Source organism: Salmo trutta, chromosome 17 (genome assembly GCF_901001165.1).
Source record: "Salmo trutta chromosome 17, fSalTru1.1, whole genome shotgun sequence".
Taxonomy (NCBI): domain Eukaryota; kingdom Metazoa; phylum Chordata; class Actinopteri; order Salmoniformes; family Salmonidae; genus Salmo; species Salmo trutta.
Genome location: NC_042973.1, coordinates 54,194,787 through 54,210,769, shown reverse-complemented (window position 1 = coordinate 54,210,769; position 15,983 = coordinate 54,194,787). Strand labels below are relative to the sequence as shown.

At 42.7% G+C, this 15,983-nt stretch overlaps 1 protein-coding gene across 1 annotated transcript in view; it reads left to right on the top strand.

Annotated features, from left to right (window-relative positions):
• The first annotated feature begins 307 nt into the window (after nt 1–307).
• The window catches only part of LOC115152432 (tetraspanin-18), a 111,891-nt gene continuing 96,215 nt past the window's right edge, over nt 308–15,983 (top strand). The window contains exon 1 of the mRNA XM_029697309.1: nt 308–607. The gene's annotated coding sequence lies outside the window, so the exon portion shown is untranslated. The remainder of the gene's footprint in view (nt 608–15,983) is intronic.

Sequence of the window (15,983 nt, the reverse complement as noted above, 5' to 3'; positions counted from 1 at the left end):
TCAGTTTGGATACCTGCTTACCTTGCTCTCCCATCTGTAGTAGATTTGTGACATTAGGGACACGCCGGAAAAGAAAACACTTCCATCACCCCAGCCGCACCTCTCTAAATAATCAGGGACCCAAATTGCATTTAATTTATCATAGTCTTTCACCTGTGAGTAAAGTTATCATTACCTTGTGTTTAGAAGATACAATCTAATTCAAGCTAAAATAAAGGAGTTAAAGGGGGCGTGTCTTACAGGCTGAGTGCACGCCCCCGGGGGCTGAATAACGTGTGCAATGACTCCAGAGCTTTACAGCATGTGGTTAGTTCAGTGAGTTAGGAAGAAAACTGTTTGCATACCAATCTTTCTCTCGTCTGGAAGACAGCATGACCAAATTGGGGCTATAGTTATCTTCGGCTCTGGAATTTATTTGTTGAAGACTGAAGTCTAAAGGCTTGTTGTTCTTTTCTTGGACACAGCCCCTACTTGGCTATTTTCTTTGAATATTTATTTTGTTTTTTTCTGCTCTGATTTTAGTGCATAATTCTAGTATCGGACATATTTTGTGGAAATAACACCAGAAAGCTTGCGCAGAGGTGTTGGACTAAGCTGCAGTTTTGAGGTAAGAACAGTCAATGTAGTCTCTCTCTTTAGTCGATCTCAATAGAACAACAAAACTATTGCGACCTGTGGAATTTGAACCGAATCCGAATGTGTTACTTGAAAAGCAATTATAGAGAGCAACATGAAGTGATGGAGAAAACTGTTATGTAAACAATGTTGTCCCATCTCTTCTAATCTTGCAACGGGGTTCTGTGGTATAACGTTGCAATATTGATAAAAATGGTACTATGCTATTCATGTCTCATTAACTGTCTATGTTGTGCGCAATGTTTTGGATTAGCCTAATGGACTAATGCAGCTGTCGACTATTGTTCTAGTTTACTCAAGTATAGGTTGTTTTTCTGACCGTCGTATGCACACTTTATTACACCACCACAACGTTTGTTCAATAATTTTAACAAGTAAATGGCTATCTGCTGAATGAAATGTCAGTTTTCCGCAAAGGAAATCTTGGCTACATATTGGAACGTTGGATTCATAAATGTATCCAATTTCTCCGGCGTCGAGCAGCGTGCATTGTTCAAGACTGTATCAGTATTAACTCAGATGAATGGATATCATTAACGTTAGGTGTGGACGTGGAGTCGCAAACGGAATTATAAAAATGCCTGTTGAACTTTCAACAATCGATTTTGCTTTAGCCTATACCTAGCCGCATTTTTCAAGATATAAAGCTTATTGTCAGTGGAGTGCATACATCATATTGAACATAATATAGCCTACTTTAACACTGTAGAATAAACTAATGATAGGATACATTCATTTTGTATGACCAATACATTTATGATGCTACCATTTATCTTGCAAGACTAAATTCACATTTAATCTCTGGCATGAGGAACACCGTTGACATATTTACCAATTAGCTTGCCTTTGAGAGAGCAGGCAGCCGGCCGATATTGGAGAGTTGAGAGTGAAAGCCGATGTTTGCCAGTCAATCAGTACATCAGTCTTCAAGATGGCATCTTTCCCACACGAAGTGACAGCGTAACGCGGGCGGCCCAGGGGTTCTGTCATAATGTGGGCCTGTCGCCCACGACGCACTTGGTAACAGATGGGAACGTCTGGAGCTGTCTCAGTTGGAGGCACCTTGGCTTGAGGGCAGGAGTTTACTAACAATTAACATTAATCAAAGACTAGCACACATGGGAGGGAGCCCTTTGATATTAGATGTAAACTGGAGTACAGTATGATAGCAGAGAGGTTTGAAACCTCTATATAGACTCCAGCCACCCAAGTCAAAGACTGTTCTCTCTGCTGCAGCACAGCAAGCAGAGACCCTGAACATCTTCTAGCCCCAAGCCGTAAGAATGCTAAATAGTTAGTCCAAGTAGCTATGGTTAACTATTTAACTATCTACATTGCACTAACTATTTTGACTCATCACATATGCTGCCTCTACTTTTTATTATCTATCCTATTGCTTAGCCGCTTTATACTTAGCTATATGTACAGTGCATTGCGAAAGTATTCATCCCCCTTGGCGTTTTTCCTATTTTGTTGCATTACAACCTGTAATTTAAATGGATTTTTATTTGGATTTCATGTAATGGACATACATAAAATAGTCCAAATTGGTGAAGTGAAATGAAAAAAATAACTTATTTAAAAAAAAGAAAAAGTAAAAACGGAAAAGTGGTGCGTGCATATGTGTTCACCCCCTTTGCTATGAAGCCCCTAAATAAGATCTGGTGCAACCAATTACCATCAGAAGTCACATAATTAGTTAACTTCTTTGGGATAGGGGGCAGTATTTTCACATCCGGATAAAAAACGTACCCAATTTAATCTGGTTACTACTCCTGCCCAGTAACTAGAATATGCATATAATTATTGGCTTTGGATAGAAAACACCCTAAAGTTTCTAAAACTGTTTGAATGGTGTCTGTGAGTATAACAGAACTCCTATGGCAGGCAAAAACCTGAGAACATTTCATGCAGGAAGTGGCCTGTCTGACAAGGTGTTGTTGTTCTTGCTTCTGTTTATTGAAGAGTCAGGATCTTAGCTGTAACGTGACACTTCCTACGGCTCCAATAGGCTCTCAGAGCCCGGGAAAAACCTGAACGATGACGAGGCAGCCTCTGGCTGAAACACATTATCGCCTTTGCCAAGTGGCCCATCAGAGGACAAAGGGCTTAGGCTCGTGCCCGAGTCGACCCAGTGATATATTTTCTTTCGGCTGTTTACCTAATTGCAGATTCCCGGTCGGAATATTATCGCTTTTTTACGAGAAAAATGGCATAAAAATTGATTTTAAACAGCGGTTGACATGCTTCGAAGTACGGTAATGAAATATTTAGAAATCTTTTGTCACGAAATGCGCAGTGCGCGTGACCGTTATTTACCATTGGGATAGTGTCTAGAACGCACGAACAAAACGTCGCTGTTGGAACATAACTATGGATTATTTTGGACCAAACCTACATTTGTTATTGAAGTAGAAGTCCTGGGAGTGCATTCTGACGAAGAACAGGAAAGGTAATAACATTTTTGTTATAGTAAATCTGATTTTGGTGAAGGCTAAACTTGGTGGGTGTCTAAATAGCTAGCCCTGTGATGCCGGGCTATCTACTTAGAATATTGCAAAATGTGCTTTCACCGAAAAGCTATTTTAAAATCGGACATATCGAGTGCATAGAGGAGTAATGTATCTATAATTCTTAAAATAATTGTTATGCTTTTTGTGAACGTTTATCGTGAGTAATTTAGTAAATTGTTAGTAAATTCGCCGGAAGTTTGCGGGGGGTATGCTAGTTCTGAACGTCACATGCTAATGTAAAAAGCTGGTTTTTGATATAAATATGAACTTGATTGAACAAAACATGCATGTATTGTATAACATAATGTCCTAGGTGTGTCATCTGATGAAGATCATCAAAGGTTAGTGCTGCATTTAGCTGTCTTCTGGGTTTTTGTGACATTATATGCTAGCTTGAAAAATGGGTGTCTGATTATTTCTGGCTGGGTACTCTGCTGACATAATCTAATGTTTTGCTTTCGTTGTAAAGCCTTTTTGAAATCAGACAGTGTGGTTAGATTAACGAGAGTCTTGTCTTTAAAATGCTGTAAAATAGTCATATGTTTTAGAAATTGAAGTAAATGCATTTCTAAGGTATTTGAATAACTCGCCACAGGATTCCACTGGCTGTTACGTAGGTGGGACGATTTGGTGCATATTTAATTAAAAGAAATTCATGTTAGCAGGCAATATTAACTAGGGAAATTGTGTCACTTCTCTTGCGTTCAGTGCAAGCAGAGCCAGGGTATATGCAGCAGTTTGGCTCATTGCGAACTGTGTGAAGACCATTTCTTCCTAACAAAGACCGTAATTAATTTGCCAGAATTTTACATAATTATGACATAACATTGAAGGTTGTGCAATGTAACAGCAATATTTAGACTCATGGATGCCACCCTTTCGATAAAATACGGAACGGTTCTGTATTTCACTGAAAGAATAAACATTCTGTTTTCGAAATGTTAAAAGGAACCACCAGCTTTCATATGTTCTCATGTTCTGAGGAAGGAACTTAAACGTTAGCTTTTTTACATGGCACATATTGCACTTTTACTTTCTTCTCCAAGACTTTGTTTTTGCATTATTTAAACCAAATTGAACATGTTTCATTATTTATTTGAGACTAAATGGATTTTATTGATGTATTATATTAAGTTAAAATAAAAGTGTTCATTCAGTATTGTTGTAATTGTCATTACAAATATATAATATATATATATTAAAAATTGTCCGATTAATCGGTATCGGCATTGAAAAATCATAATCGGTCGACATCTCACTCTCTCACACACACACACAGCAAATCAGGTTTCAATTAGACCAGCACTTGTGTGTGAAGAGATTGACTCCGGTGAATTCATTACAGTAACACAGCTCTCTGGTCAGGTGTGTGTGATAGTGCTGGACTGCTCAGCCTCTTGTAAATCAGATTCACTTATTCAGGTTTTCTGTCTCTCTGAGGCCAGTCTAGCTAGCAATACTCTCCAGCCTGCAGGGTGAGACCAAATGAGGTTAGAAAGACAATAGACTAGGTTATAGATAGCTGGCTCTGAAAGACTGACTGAGGATTGGAATCCCCTCACATCATGATTAATGGACAAAACAAAAAATGTACACCAGCAGTATATTCAACTGTACATGGCAAACAAAACTCAGGCTAAGTCAGTGGTGTAGGTATAATGTTCATTTATTCAGTGCGTGCCTATCATGGGGTCAGTGTAGCGATAGAAATCAAATATATTCTATTACTTCTATTTCTATGGGTGTAGCGCTCCATCCACATTGTAGGGTGAGAACAAAACAAGGAAAGAAGACTAAGTATTATTCAACAATTCACTGGCTCTGAATAGCTGTGAGTGACTCAGATCACATCCCCTATGATGATTAATGTGTTGGGCTAGGATCATGTACATACCCACATTTGTTTTCTCACTTTCCTTCTTTTTCTTTCTCCTTCTTTCTTTCCCAAATGTCTGGGGGCTTTTTGAGTGCTTTTTGAGGGGTGAGACACACACACACACACACACACACTGCAAAGTGCAAACAGAGGAGTGTTTTGTTCCTTGTGTGTGTTGCGGCTGGGTGGGAGAGCATTTGCCTTGTTAAAGAAAGAAAAAATAGTAGTGTGATGATGGTAGAACAGCTGCCAACACGGATGACTGAACACACACACTCTTACCACCGCCGAAAGCCTTTCTTCTCTTAACTTTCTTCACATGAGTGTTGTTGGAAAATTGTTTTGCTGCCCAGATACAGAAGTTAAGTCCACAGGATATAAAAATGCTAATGTCAACACAGTTCACAAACCCTACAATTTACACAGTCATATGCGTCAGAGAGTAGCAAAAATGCATTCAGTTTCCTCAACGGACCTTCTAATTTTATTTATTTTATTTGTATTTATTTAACTTTTATTTAACTAGGCAAGTCAGTTAAGAACAAATTCTTATTTACAATGACGGCCTACCTAATATAGCAGTGGACCCTGTAAGATAGCAGGAGAGAGATATGTGAGAATATATCTCATCTCTACCTAACAAGCCTGCATTGATTTTGCCTGCACTGCAGGGATGAACTGGATTTTTGCCATCAGTGATACCATTATACTTGTGAAACACACAATCAGCCAGAAAGAGACAGACTGGGAAAAGGGACTGTGCCGATGTGTGTTCTTTGTCCCTATCCAATCTAGACCAATCCAGGTATGGGTAGGAGATATTAACGTGTGAAATGCCCATGGCAATAATAATAATAATTTGGTGGATGCTTATTTTTGTCCTGGAGCAATTAGGGTTAAGTGCCTTGCTCAAGGGCACATCGACCTATTTTTGACTTTGTGGGCTTGAAGGTTTCAAACTAGGAAATTCTCAGTTACTGGGCCAACCCTCTAACCGATAGGCTACCTGCCACCGATCCCTTCCTGTTGCAGCTGATGAGGGAAGGGGTGACAGTGGTGTGCGCTAGCTGCCCTGGCTTAGTATCACTCATAAAAGAGCTCAAATTAAAGATGCACTCTGCAGTAATCGCTCCGCCATTTCTTGGTTGCTAAAATTCTAATAGTTAGACTAATTTAACTTTAAATGACAAAACAAGCAAGCATAGTGTAGAGAATCATTGGACCACCTAACTGCTGTGAAATATTTTTTCCAAAACGAAAAATATTGTATTTTCAGCTGTTTGAAGCAGGTGTACAAAACAAACTACAAAACCGAAAGTAAAAGAAGCAAAAACGAAACTTAAAAATGGAAATCAGAGAAATAGTGCACATAAAACAGATCTACTGCTTCTTAAATTTACTTTCAATGAGAATGACAGATCTATAACACATATATTAATTTTGTTTGGTTGCTCAAAAAGTTACACATTGTAGCTTTAATCAATCTGCGGAGGTTCCACATGGCGGGGCTAAGAGTCTCTGCTCTCTCTCTCTCTCTCTTTCTCTCTCTCGTTAATAACTGCTGATGTGGCTGTCCGCTTGGCCGGGTGTCTGATCGCTGCATGGCCCCGTTTTCACAGCCCTAATCACACCACATGATTCATACTAATTCCCCATACCCACTACCTTTCTCCTTCTTTCTTTCTCTTTCCCTCCCTCTCACTTCTATCTCTCCCCCTCTCTCTCTCTCTCTGGCCGGTCGTTTGATTGCTGCATGGCCCTAATCAGACCAAATGATTCATACGAATGCACCATACCCTTTCCCACTACCTTTCTCCTTCTTTCTCTCTCCTTTACATATCTCCATCTCTTTTCTTCCTTCCTTATCCATATCTCTCTCTTCTTCCTTACCACTTTTCTCTCTCTCTCGCTCTCTCTCTCTCCCTCTCCCCCCCACTCTCTCTCTCATCCAGCCTGAGGGCACGTCTGTATCAGTAGCGAGGGGGCAGGCAGAAAGGGGAAAATCAGGCCCGGTGGGTCATCTCTGTGCACTTTGCTTCCCGGTATCGTATCAGCCCCACTGCTCTTCACTCCGGCACCATCCACCATGCTGCAGTTCACACACGCAAGCGCACCACACAGGCACGTGCACACACACACGCACGAGCACACACACACCGTCCTCTGAGAGCTCGGAACTAAATGGTGTATCTATATATTGGCTCAATGTGAAAATTGCTTTTTTCGATCGCTGGAGGTACCTTCATTTAATGTGTGTGATGTAGGAGAGCAGAGTAGCCTGTAATGGGTTCCGTATCTTTGTTGTCGAGAGACACCAGGAAAATGACATTTGCTTTCCAGTGTTGTAGCAGAAATAATTTACACAGTCGAGGTGAGAAAAGGAGAGGAAAGGTGTGTAATTTTCCGGCACCTTGTATAAAAGGGAATAGGTGTATGTTTCTGGGGTTTTCACACACAATACATGCATTGGAATTGCACCTGTGTTCTTGCAATTGATTTGATGTTCAAAGACATAGTGGGATTTTGTAGTCTTGCTATTTCTTTAAGCTAAAGGTCACGTCATGCTGCAATTGCTTTCATTGCTGCCCAGTTCTTAAAACAATAACGCTGCCCAGTTTTAAAAACAATAACCAGTTCTTAGAACAGCCTATAGAGAACAATGGATGTTTATGTCTGCTTTTTAAATGTGTGAGGTTTGCTATGAATATGACTCCCATGAGCATGATAAAAAAATATGGAGGAAGTCAAGGACATGCACATACTGTACAGCAGGGATCATCAACTACAGTGAACAAAAATATAAAAGCAACATGCAGCAATTTCAAATATTTTACTGAGTTACAGTTCATATAAGGAAATCAGTCAATGGAAATACATTCATTAGGCCCTAATCTTTCGATGTCACATGACTGGGAATTCAGATATGTAGTGTACAGTACCTTAAAAAAGGTAGGGGCGTGGTGTCACGACACCGACGGATGGTGGCGCCCCTCCTCGACCGGGCGGCGCTCGGCGGTCGTCGTCGCCGGCCTACTAGCTGCCATCGATTCTTTGTTTCACTTTCTGTTGATTAGGTCTAGGTAGGCACGCACCTGTTTTGGATTAGTTATTAGTAGGGGGGGTTATTTAGTCTAGCAAGGTATGTCTGTGTTTGTGCGTGATTATTTTCATCAGGTTGTATGTCTGGGGAACAGGTGGTTTTTCCTTCTGCCTGTGGGTTTTGTGGCAGTGTGTTTTGGGCTGCGTCCCTACGCTGTGTTCGGGCTGTTAATGGGTATTTGTTTTACCTTGCCCTACCTGTTTTTGGCAAGTGTGGATTATTTATTAAAGACGAGTGTTCACGGACTTGTGTCTCCTGCGCCTGACTTCAACTCTCCTGCTTCCTTGAGCATTCTGACACGTGGATCAGAAAACCAGTAAGTATCTGGTGACCACCATTTGGCTCATGCAGCGCGACACATCTCCTTTGCATAGAGTTGATCAGGCTGTTGATTGTGGTCTGTGGAATGTTGTCCCACTCCTCTGGATATTGGTGGGAACTGGAACACGCTGTCGTACACATCGATCCAGAGCATCCCAAACACGCTCAATGGTTGACATGTCTGGTGAGTATGTAGGCCATGAAAGAAATAGGACAGTTTCAGCTTCCAGGAATTGTGTACAGATCCTTGCGACATGGGGCTGTGCATAATCATGGTGAAACATGAGGTGATGACAATGGATGAATGGAACGACAATGGGCATCAACATTTCTCTGGTAAGAAGAAGGGCGGGGGTGTATGCCTTATGATTAATGAGTCGTGGTGTGATCATAACAACCTTTCAGGAACTCAAGTCCTTTTGTTCACCTTACCTAGAATTCCTTACAATCAAATGCTATTCTCTTCGATTATAATCACAGCCGTGTATATCCCCTACCAAGCAGACACCTCGACGGCCCTGAAAGAACTTCATTGAACTCTGTGTAAACTGGAAACAACATATCCTGAGGCTGCACTTATTGTAGCTGGGGATTTTAACAAGGCTAATCTGAAAGCAAGGCTCCCTAAATTTCATCAGCATATCGAATGCGCGACCCGGGCTGGAAACACCCTGGATCATTGCTATTCAAATTTCCACGATTCATACCAAGCTCTCCCTCGCCCTCCTTTCGGCAAATCTGACCACGACTCCATTTTGTTGCTCCCAGCATATAGACAGACACTAAAACAGGAAACGCCCGTGCTCAGTTCTGTTCAACGCTGGTCCGACCAATCCGATTCCACGCTTCAAGATTTCTTTGATCACGTGGACTGGGATATGTTCAGGATAGCATCGGACAATAACATTGATGTATACACTGATTCGGTGAGCGAGTTTATTAGCAAGTGCAACTGTGATGTGGTACCCACGGTGACCATTAGATCCTTCCCCAACCAGAAACCCTGGATTGATGGCAGCATTCGCACAAAACTGAAAGCGCGAACCACTGCTTTTAACCTGTTAGGGCTAGGGGGCAGTATTTACACGGCCGGATAAAAAACGTACCCGATTTAATCTGGTTACTACTCCTGCCCAGTAACTAGAATATGCATATAATTATTGGCTTTGGATAGAAAACACCCTAAAGTTTCTAAAACTGTTTGAATGGTGTCTGTGAGTATAACAGAACTCATATGGCAGGCCAAAACCTGAGAAGGTTTCATGCAGGAAGTGGCCTGTCTGACAAGGAGTCGTTCTTCTTGTCTCTGTTTATTGAAGAGTGGGGATCTTAGCTGTAACGTGACACTTCCTACGGCTTCCATAGGCTCTCAGAGCCCGGGAAAAAGTTGAACGATGACGAGGCAGCCCCAGGCTGAAACACATTAGGGCGTTTGCCAAGTGGCCAATAAGAGGACAAAGGAATTAGGCGCATGCCCGATTCGACCCCGTGCTGTATTTTCTTTCGGCTGTTTACCTAATTGCAGATTCCCGGTCAGAATATTATCGCTTTTTTACGAGAAAAATTGCATAAAAATTGATTTTAAACAGCAGTTGACATGCTTCGAAGTACGGTAATGAAATATTTAGAAATCTTTTGTCACGAAATGTGCCGTGCGCGTGACCGTTATTTACCATTGGGATAGTTTCTTGAACGCACGAACAAAACGCCGCTGATGGAACATAACTATGGATTATTTTGGACCAAACCTACATTTGTTATTGAAGTAGAAGTCCTGGGAGTGCATTCTGACGAAGAACAGGAAAGGTAATCAAACTTTTCTAATAGTAAATCTGACTTTGGTGAAGGCTAAACTTGGTGGGTGTCTAAATAGCTAGCCCTGTGATGCCGGGCTATCTACTTAGAATATTGCAAAATGTGCTTTCACCGAAAAGCTATTTTAAAATCGGACATATCGAGTGCATAGAGGAGTTCTGTATCTATAATTCTTAAAATAATTGTTAAGCTTTTTGTGAACGTTTATCGTGAGTAATTTAGTAAATTGTTAGTAAATTCATCGGAAGTTTGCAGGGGGTATGCTAGTTCTGAACGTCACATGCTAATGTAAAAAGCTGGTTTTTGATATAAATATGAACTTGATTGAACAAAACATGCATGTATTGTATAGCATAATGTCCTAGGGTTGTCATCTGATGAAGATCATCAAAGGTTAGTGCTGCATTTAGCTGTCTTCTGGGTTTTTGTGACATTATGTGCTTCTGGGTTTTTGTGACATTATATGCTAGCTTGAAAATTATTTCTGGCTGGGTACTCTGCTGACATAATCTAATGTTTTGCTTTCATTGTAAAGCCTTTTTGAAATCGGACAGTGTGGTTAGATTAATGAGAGTCTTGTCTTTAAATAGCTGTAAAATAGTCATATGTTTGAGAAATTGAAGTAATAGCATTTCTAAGGTATTTGAAAATCGCGCCACAGGATTCAACTGGCTGTTACGTAGGTGGGACGATTTGGTGCCACCTGCCCTAGAGAGGTTAATCATGGCAAGGCGACCGGAAACATGACCGAATATAAACAGTGTAGCTATTCCCTCTGCAAGGCAATCAAACAAGCTAAGCATCAGTATAGAGACAAAGTAGAGTCACAATTCAACGACCCAGACACGAGACTTATCTGTGGCAGGGTCTACAGTCAATCACGGACTACAAAAAGAAAACCAGCCCCGTTGCAGACGCCGATGTCTTTCCCCCAGACAAACTAAACAACTCCTTTGCTCGCTTTGAGGACAATACAGTGCCACTGACACGGCCCACTACCAAAACCTGTGGGCTCTCCTTCACTGCAGCCAACGTGAGTAAAACACTTAACTTGTTAACCCTCGCAAGGTTGCCGGCCCAGACGGCATCCCTAACCGCGTCCTCAGAGCATGCGCAGACCAGCTGGCTGGTGTGTTTAGGGACATATTCAAACAATCCCTATCCCAGTCAGCTGTCCCCACATGCTTCAAGAGGGCCACCATTGTTCCTGTTCCCAAGAAAGCTAAGGTAACTGAGCTAAACGGCTATCGCCCCGTAGCACTCACTTCCGTCATCATGAAGTGCTTTGAGAGACTAGTCAAGGATCATATCACCTCCACCCTACCTGCTTACCGTTCCAATAGGTCCACAGACGACGCAACCACACTGCACACCACCCTAACCCATCTGGACAAGAGGAATACCTATATAAGAATGCTGTTCATCGATTACAGCTCAGCATTTAACACCTCGACCCCGCCCTGTGCAGCTGGGTCCTGGACTTTCTGACGGGCCGCCCCAGGTGGTGAAAGTAAGAAACAACATCTCTACCCTGCTGATCCTCAACACTGGGGCCCCACAAGGGTGTGTTCTCAGCCCTCTCCTGTACTCCCTGTTCACCCATGATTGTGTGGCCATGCACGCCTCCAACTCAATCATCATGTTTGCAGACAGTGATAGGCTTGATTACCAACAACGATGAGACGGCCTACAGGGAGGAGGTGAGGGCCCTCGGAGTGTGGTGTCAGGAAAAAAACCTCACACTCAACGTCAACAAAACAAAGGAGATGATCGTAGACTTCAGGAAACAGCAGAGGGAGCACCCCCCTATCCACATCGACGGGACAGTAGTGGAGAAGGTAGAAAGTTAAGTTCCTCGGCGTACACATCACGGACAAACTGAATTGGTCTACCCACACAGACAGCGTGGTGAAGAAGGCGCAACAGCGCCTCTTCAACCTCAGGAGGCTGAAGAAATTTTGCTTGTCACCAAAAACACTCACAAACTTTTACAGATGCACAATCAAGAGCATCCTGTCGGGCTGTATCACCGCCTGGTACGGCACCTGCTCCGCCCACAACCATAAGGCTCTCCAGAGGGTAGTGAGGTCTGCACAATGCATCACCGGAGGCAAACTTCCTGAACCCCAGGACACCTACACCACCCGATGTCACAAGAAGGCCAAAAAGATTATCAAGGACAACAACCACCCGAGCCACTTCCCACTATCATCCAGAACGCGAGGTCAGTACAGGTGCATCAAAGCTGGGACCGAGAGACTGAAAAACAGCTTCTATCTCAAGGCCATCAGACTGTTAAACAGCTATCACTAACATTGAGTGGCTTCTGCCAACATACAGACTCAATCTCTAGCCACTTTAATAATAAAAAATTGGATATAATAAATGTATCACTAGTCACTTAAACAATGCCACTTTATATAATGTTTACATACCCTACATTACTCATCTCATATGTATATACTCTACTCTATACCATCTACTTCATCTTGCCTATGCCGTTCGGCCATCGCTCATCCATATATTTATATGTACATATTCTTAATCATTCCTTTACACCTGTGTGTATAAGGTAGTTGTCACGACTTCCGCCGAAGTTGGTGCCTCTCCTCGTTCGGGCGGCGTTCAGCGATAGACGTCACCGGCTTTCTAGCCTCCACCGATCTACATTTCTTTTTCCATTTGTTTTGTCTGTATTTTTCATACCTGGTTCCCATTACGTTTTAATTATTTCCCTATCTGGAGCCATCATGGTTTTGTGCGTGTTTATTGTGGTCAGTTGTCTCGTTTATGTGATTCTGGATTTTTGTTCTCCTTGTTGGAAGATTGATTTTGAGTAAAGTTACTATTAGTACTCATCTCTGTGTCCTGCGCCTGACTCCGCCTTACCCACATCTCCTAGACTCTGACAGAAACACGCACCATCAAATGGAGTCAGCAGGTGACACAGCCCTCCTCTACCTATGGAGGAGCGCGTCCAGCAGCACGAGACTATGTTGCAAAGTCTCGGCACAGCCATGGATCGCGTGCTGCAACCATGGAGCGATGGGAGAGAGGGGGTTTTCCAGCAACCTCATCATCACCCCAGCTCCCACAACAACCCACACCGCTGTCCACCCCTCCTTCACCTGGATCCAGTGGGATTCGGCTCGAGCTCCCGAGGGTATACGATGGAATGGCTGCCGGGTGTCAGGGGTTCCTACTCCAGCTGGGGCTCTACCTGGCAACCGGGAGAGCGGCGGGGTAACGCTTGTATCATCTCAGACAGGGGATGAGGAGCGCACAAGACTTCGCTCTCGACTTTCAAACTCTGGCCGCCAACGCGGGATGGAATAAGCGGGCCCTGATCGACCACTACAGGTGTAGTCTACGAGAGGACCTTCGTAGGGAGCTAGCTTGCAGAGACACCACCCTTCCCTTTGACCAGCTGGTAGACCTATCCATCAAGCTGGATAACCTGTTGGCCTCCCGCGGACGTCCGGATCGGGGTCCGTCAGTTCCATCCCCCAGCACCTCAGATCCGACACCAATGGAGCTCGGAGGTGCTGTTATGAGGGGGACCGGAGGGGGGACCATTCCCTGCTCCACCTGTGGCCGCAGAGGACACGCTGCTGGTCAGTGCTGGGGAGGTTCTCCAGGGAGTCGAGGCAGCAGGCAGGGCACTGGTGGATCATCCCAGGTGAGTAGGCACCCGACTCACCCAGAGCTTCCTGTTTCGCACATGTGTGTATATATAACATTTCCTGAGTTTTCCCCGCATTCCCAGCATAAGGCGCTAGAAGATTCAGGTGCGGCTGGGAACTTTATTGATCGTTCATTTGCAATTAGAATAGGGATCCCTATTGTTCCTGTTGATGTGCCCTTCCCTGTATATGCCTTAGATAGTCGTCCTTTGGGGTCTGGACTGATCAGGGAGGTCACAGCTCCACTATGTATGATAACGCAGGGGGATCATAAGGAGAGAATTAGTCTCTTTCTGATCAATTCACCTGCGTTTCCTGTGGTGTTGGGGCATCCCTGGTTGGCCGATCATGACCCCGCTATTTCGTGGAAACGGGGTTCTCAAGGGATGGTCACGTCAGTGCTCGGGGAGGTGTGACCGTAATTAATGTGCAAGAATTGGACATAATTATGATATAACATTGAAGGTTGTGCAATGTAACAGCAATATTTAGACTTAGCGATGTCACCCCTTAGATGAAATACGGAATTGGTTCTGTATTTCATTGAAAGAATAAACGTTTTGTTTTCGAAATGATAGTTTCCGGATTTTACCATATTAATGACCTAAGGCTCATATTTCTGTGTGTTATTATATTGTAATTAATTCTATGATTTGATAGAGCAGTCTGACTGAGTGGTGGTAGGTGGCAGCAAGCTCGTAAGCATTCATTCAAACAGCACTTTCCTGCATTTGCCAGCAGCTCTTCGCTGAGCTTTAAGCATTACGCTGTTTATGACTTCAAGCCTATCAACTCCCGAGATTAGGCTGGCAATACTATAGTGCCTATAAGAACATCCAATAGTCAAAGGTATATGAAATACAAATGGCATAGAGAGAAATAGTCCTATAATAACTACAACCTAAAACTTCTTACCTGGGAATATTGAAGACTCATATTAAAAGGAACCACCAGTTTTCATATGTTCTGAGCAAGGAACTTAAACGTTAGCTTTTTACAAGGCACATATTGCACTTTTACTTTCTTCTCCAACACTTTGTTTATGAATTATTTAAACCAAATTGAACATGTTTCATTATTTATTTGAGACTAAATCAATTTAATTGATGTATTATATTAAGTTAAAATAAAGTGTTCACTTAGTATTATTGTAATTGTCATTATTACAAATATATATATAAATATCGGCCGATTAATCGGTTTCTGCTTGTTTTGGTCCTCCAATACTCGGTATCGGTGTTGAAAAATCATAATCGGTCGACCTCTACTTAAAATTCACTGTATCACATTTCCAGTGGGTCAGAAGTTTACATACACCACGGAGACTGTGCCTTTAAACAGCTTGGAAAATTCCAGAAAATGATGTCATGGCTTTAGAAGCTTCTTATAGGCTAATTGACATCATTTGAGTATATTGGAGGTGTACCTGTGGATGTATTTCAAAGTCTACTTTCAAACTCAGTACCTCTTTGCTTGACATCATGAGGAAATCAGCCAAGACCCCCCCCCCAAAAAAAAAAATTGTAGACACAAGTCTGGTTCATCCTTGAGAGAAATTTCCAAACACATGAAGGTACAATGTTCATCTGTACAAACAATAGTACGCAAGTATAAACACCAAGGGACCACGCAGCCGTCATACCGCTCAGGAAGGAGACGCATTCTGTCTCCTAGAGATAAACTACGTTGGTGCGAAAAGTGAAAATCAATCCCAGAACAACAACAAAGGACCTTGTGAAGATGCTGGAGGAAACAGGTACAAGAATATCTATATCCACAGTAAAACGAGTCCTATATTGACAAAACCTGTAACGCCGCTCAGCACGGAAGAAGCCACTGCTCCAAAACCACCATAAAAAAGCCAGACTACAGTTTGCAACTGCACATGGGGACAAAGATCGTACTTTTTGGAGAAATGTCCTCTGGTCTGATGAAACAAAAATAGAACTGTTTGGCCATAATGACCAAACAGGCAGGATATAACCCCACACACTTTGCCAAAGCACAGCCCCCACACCACTAGAGGGATATCTTCAACA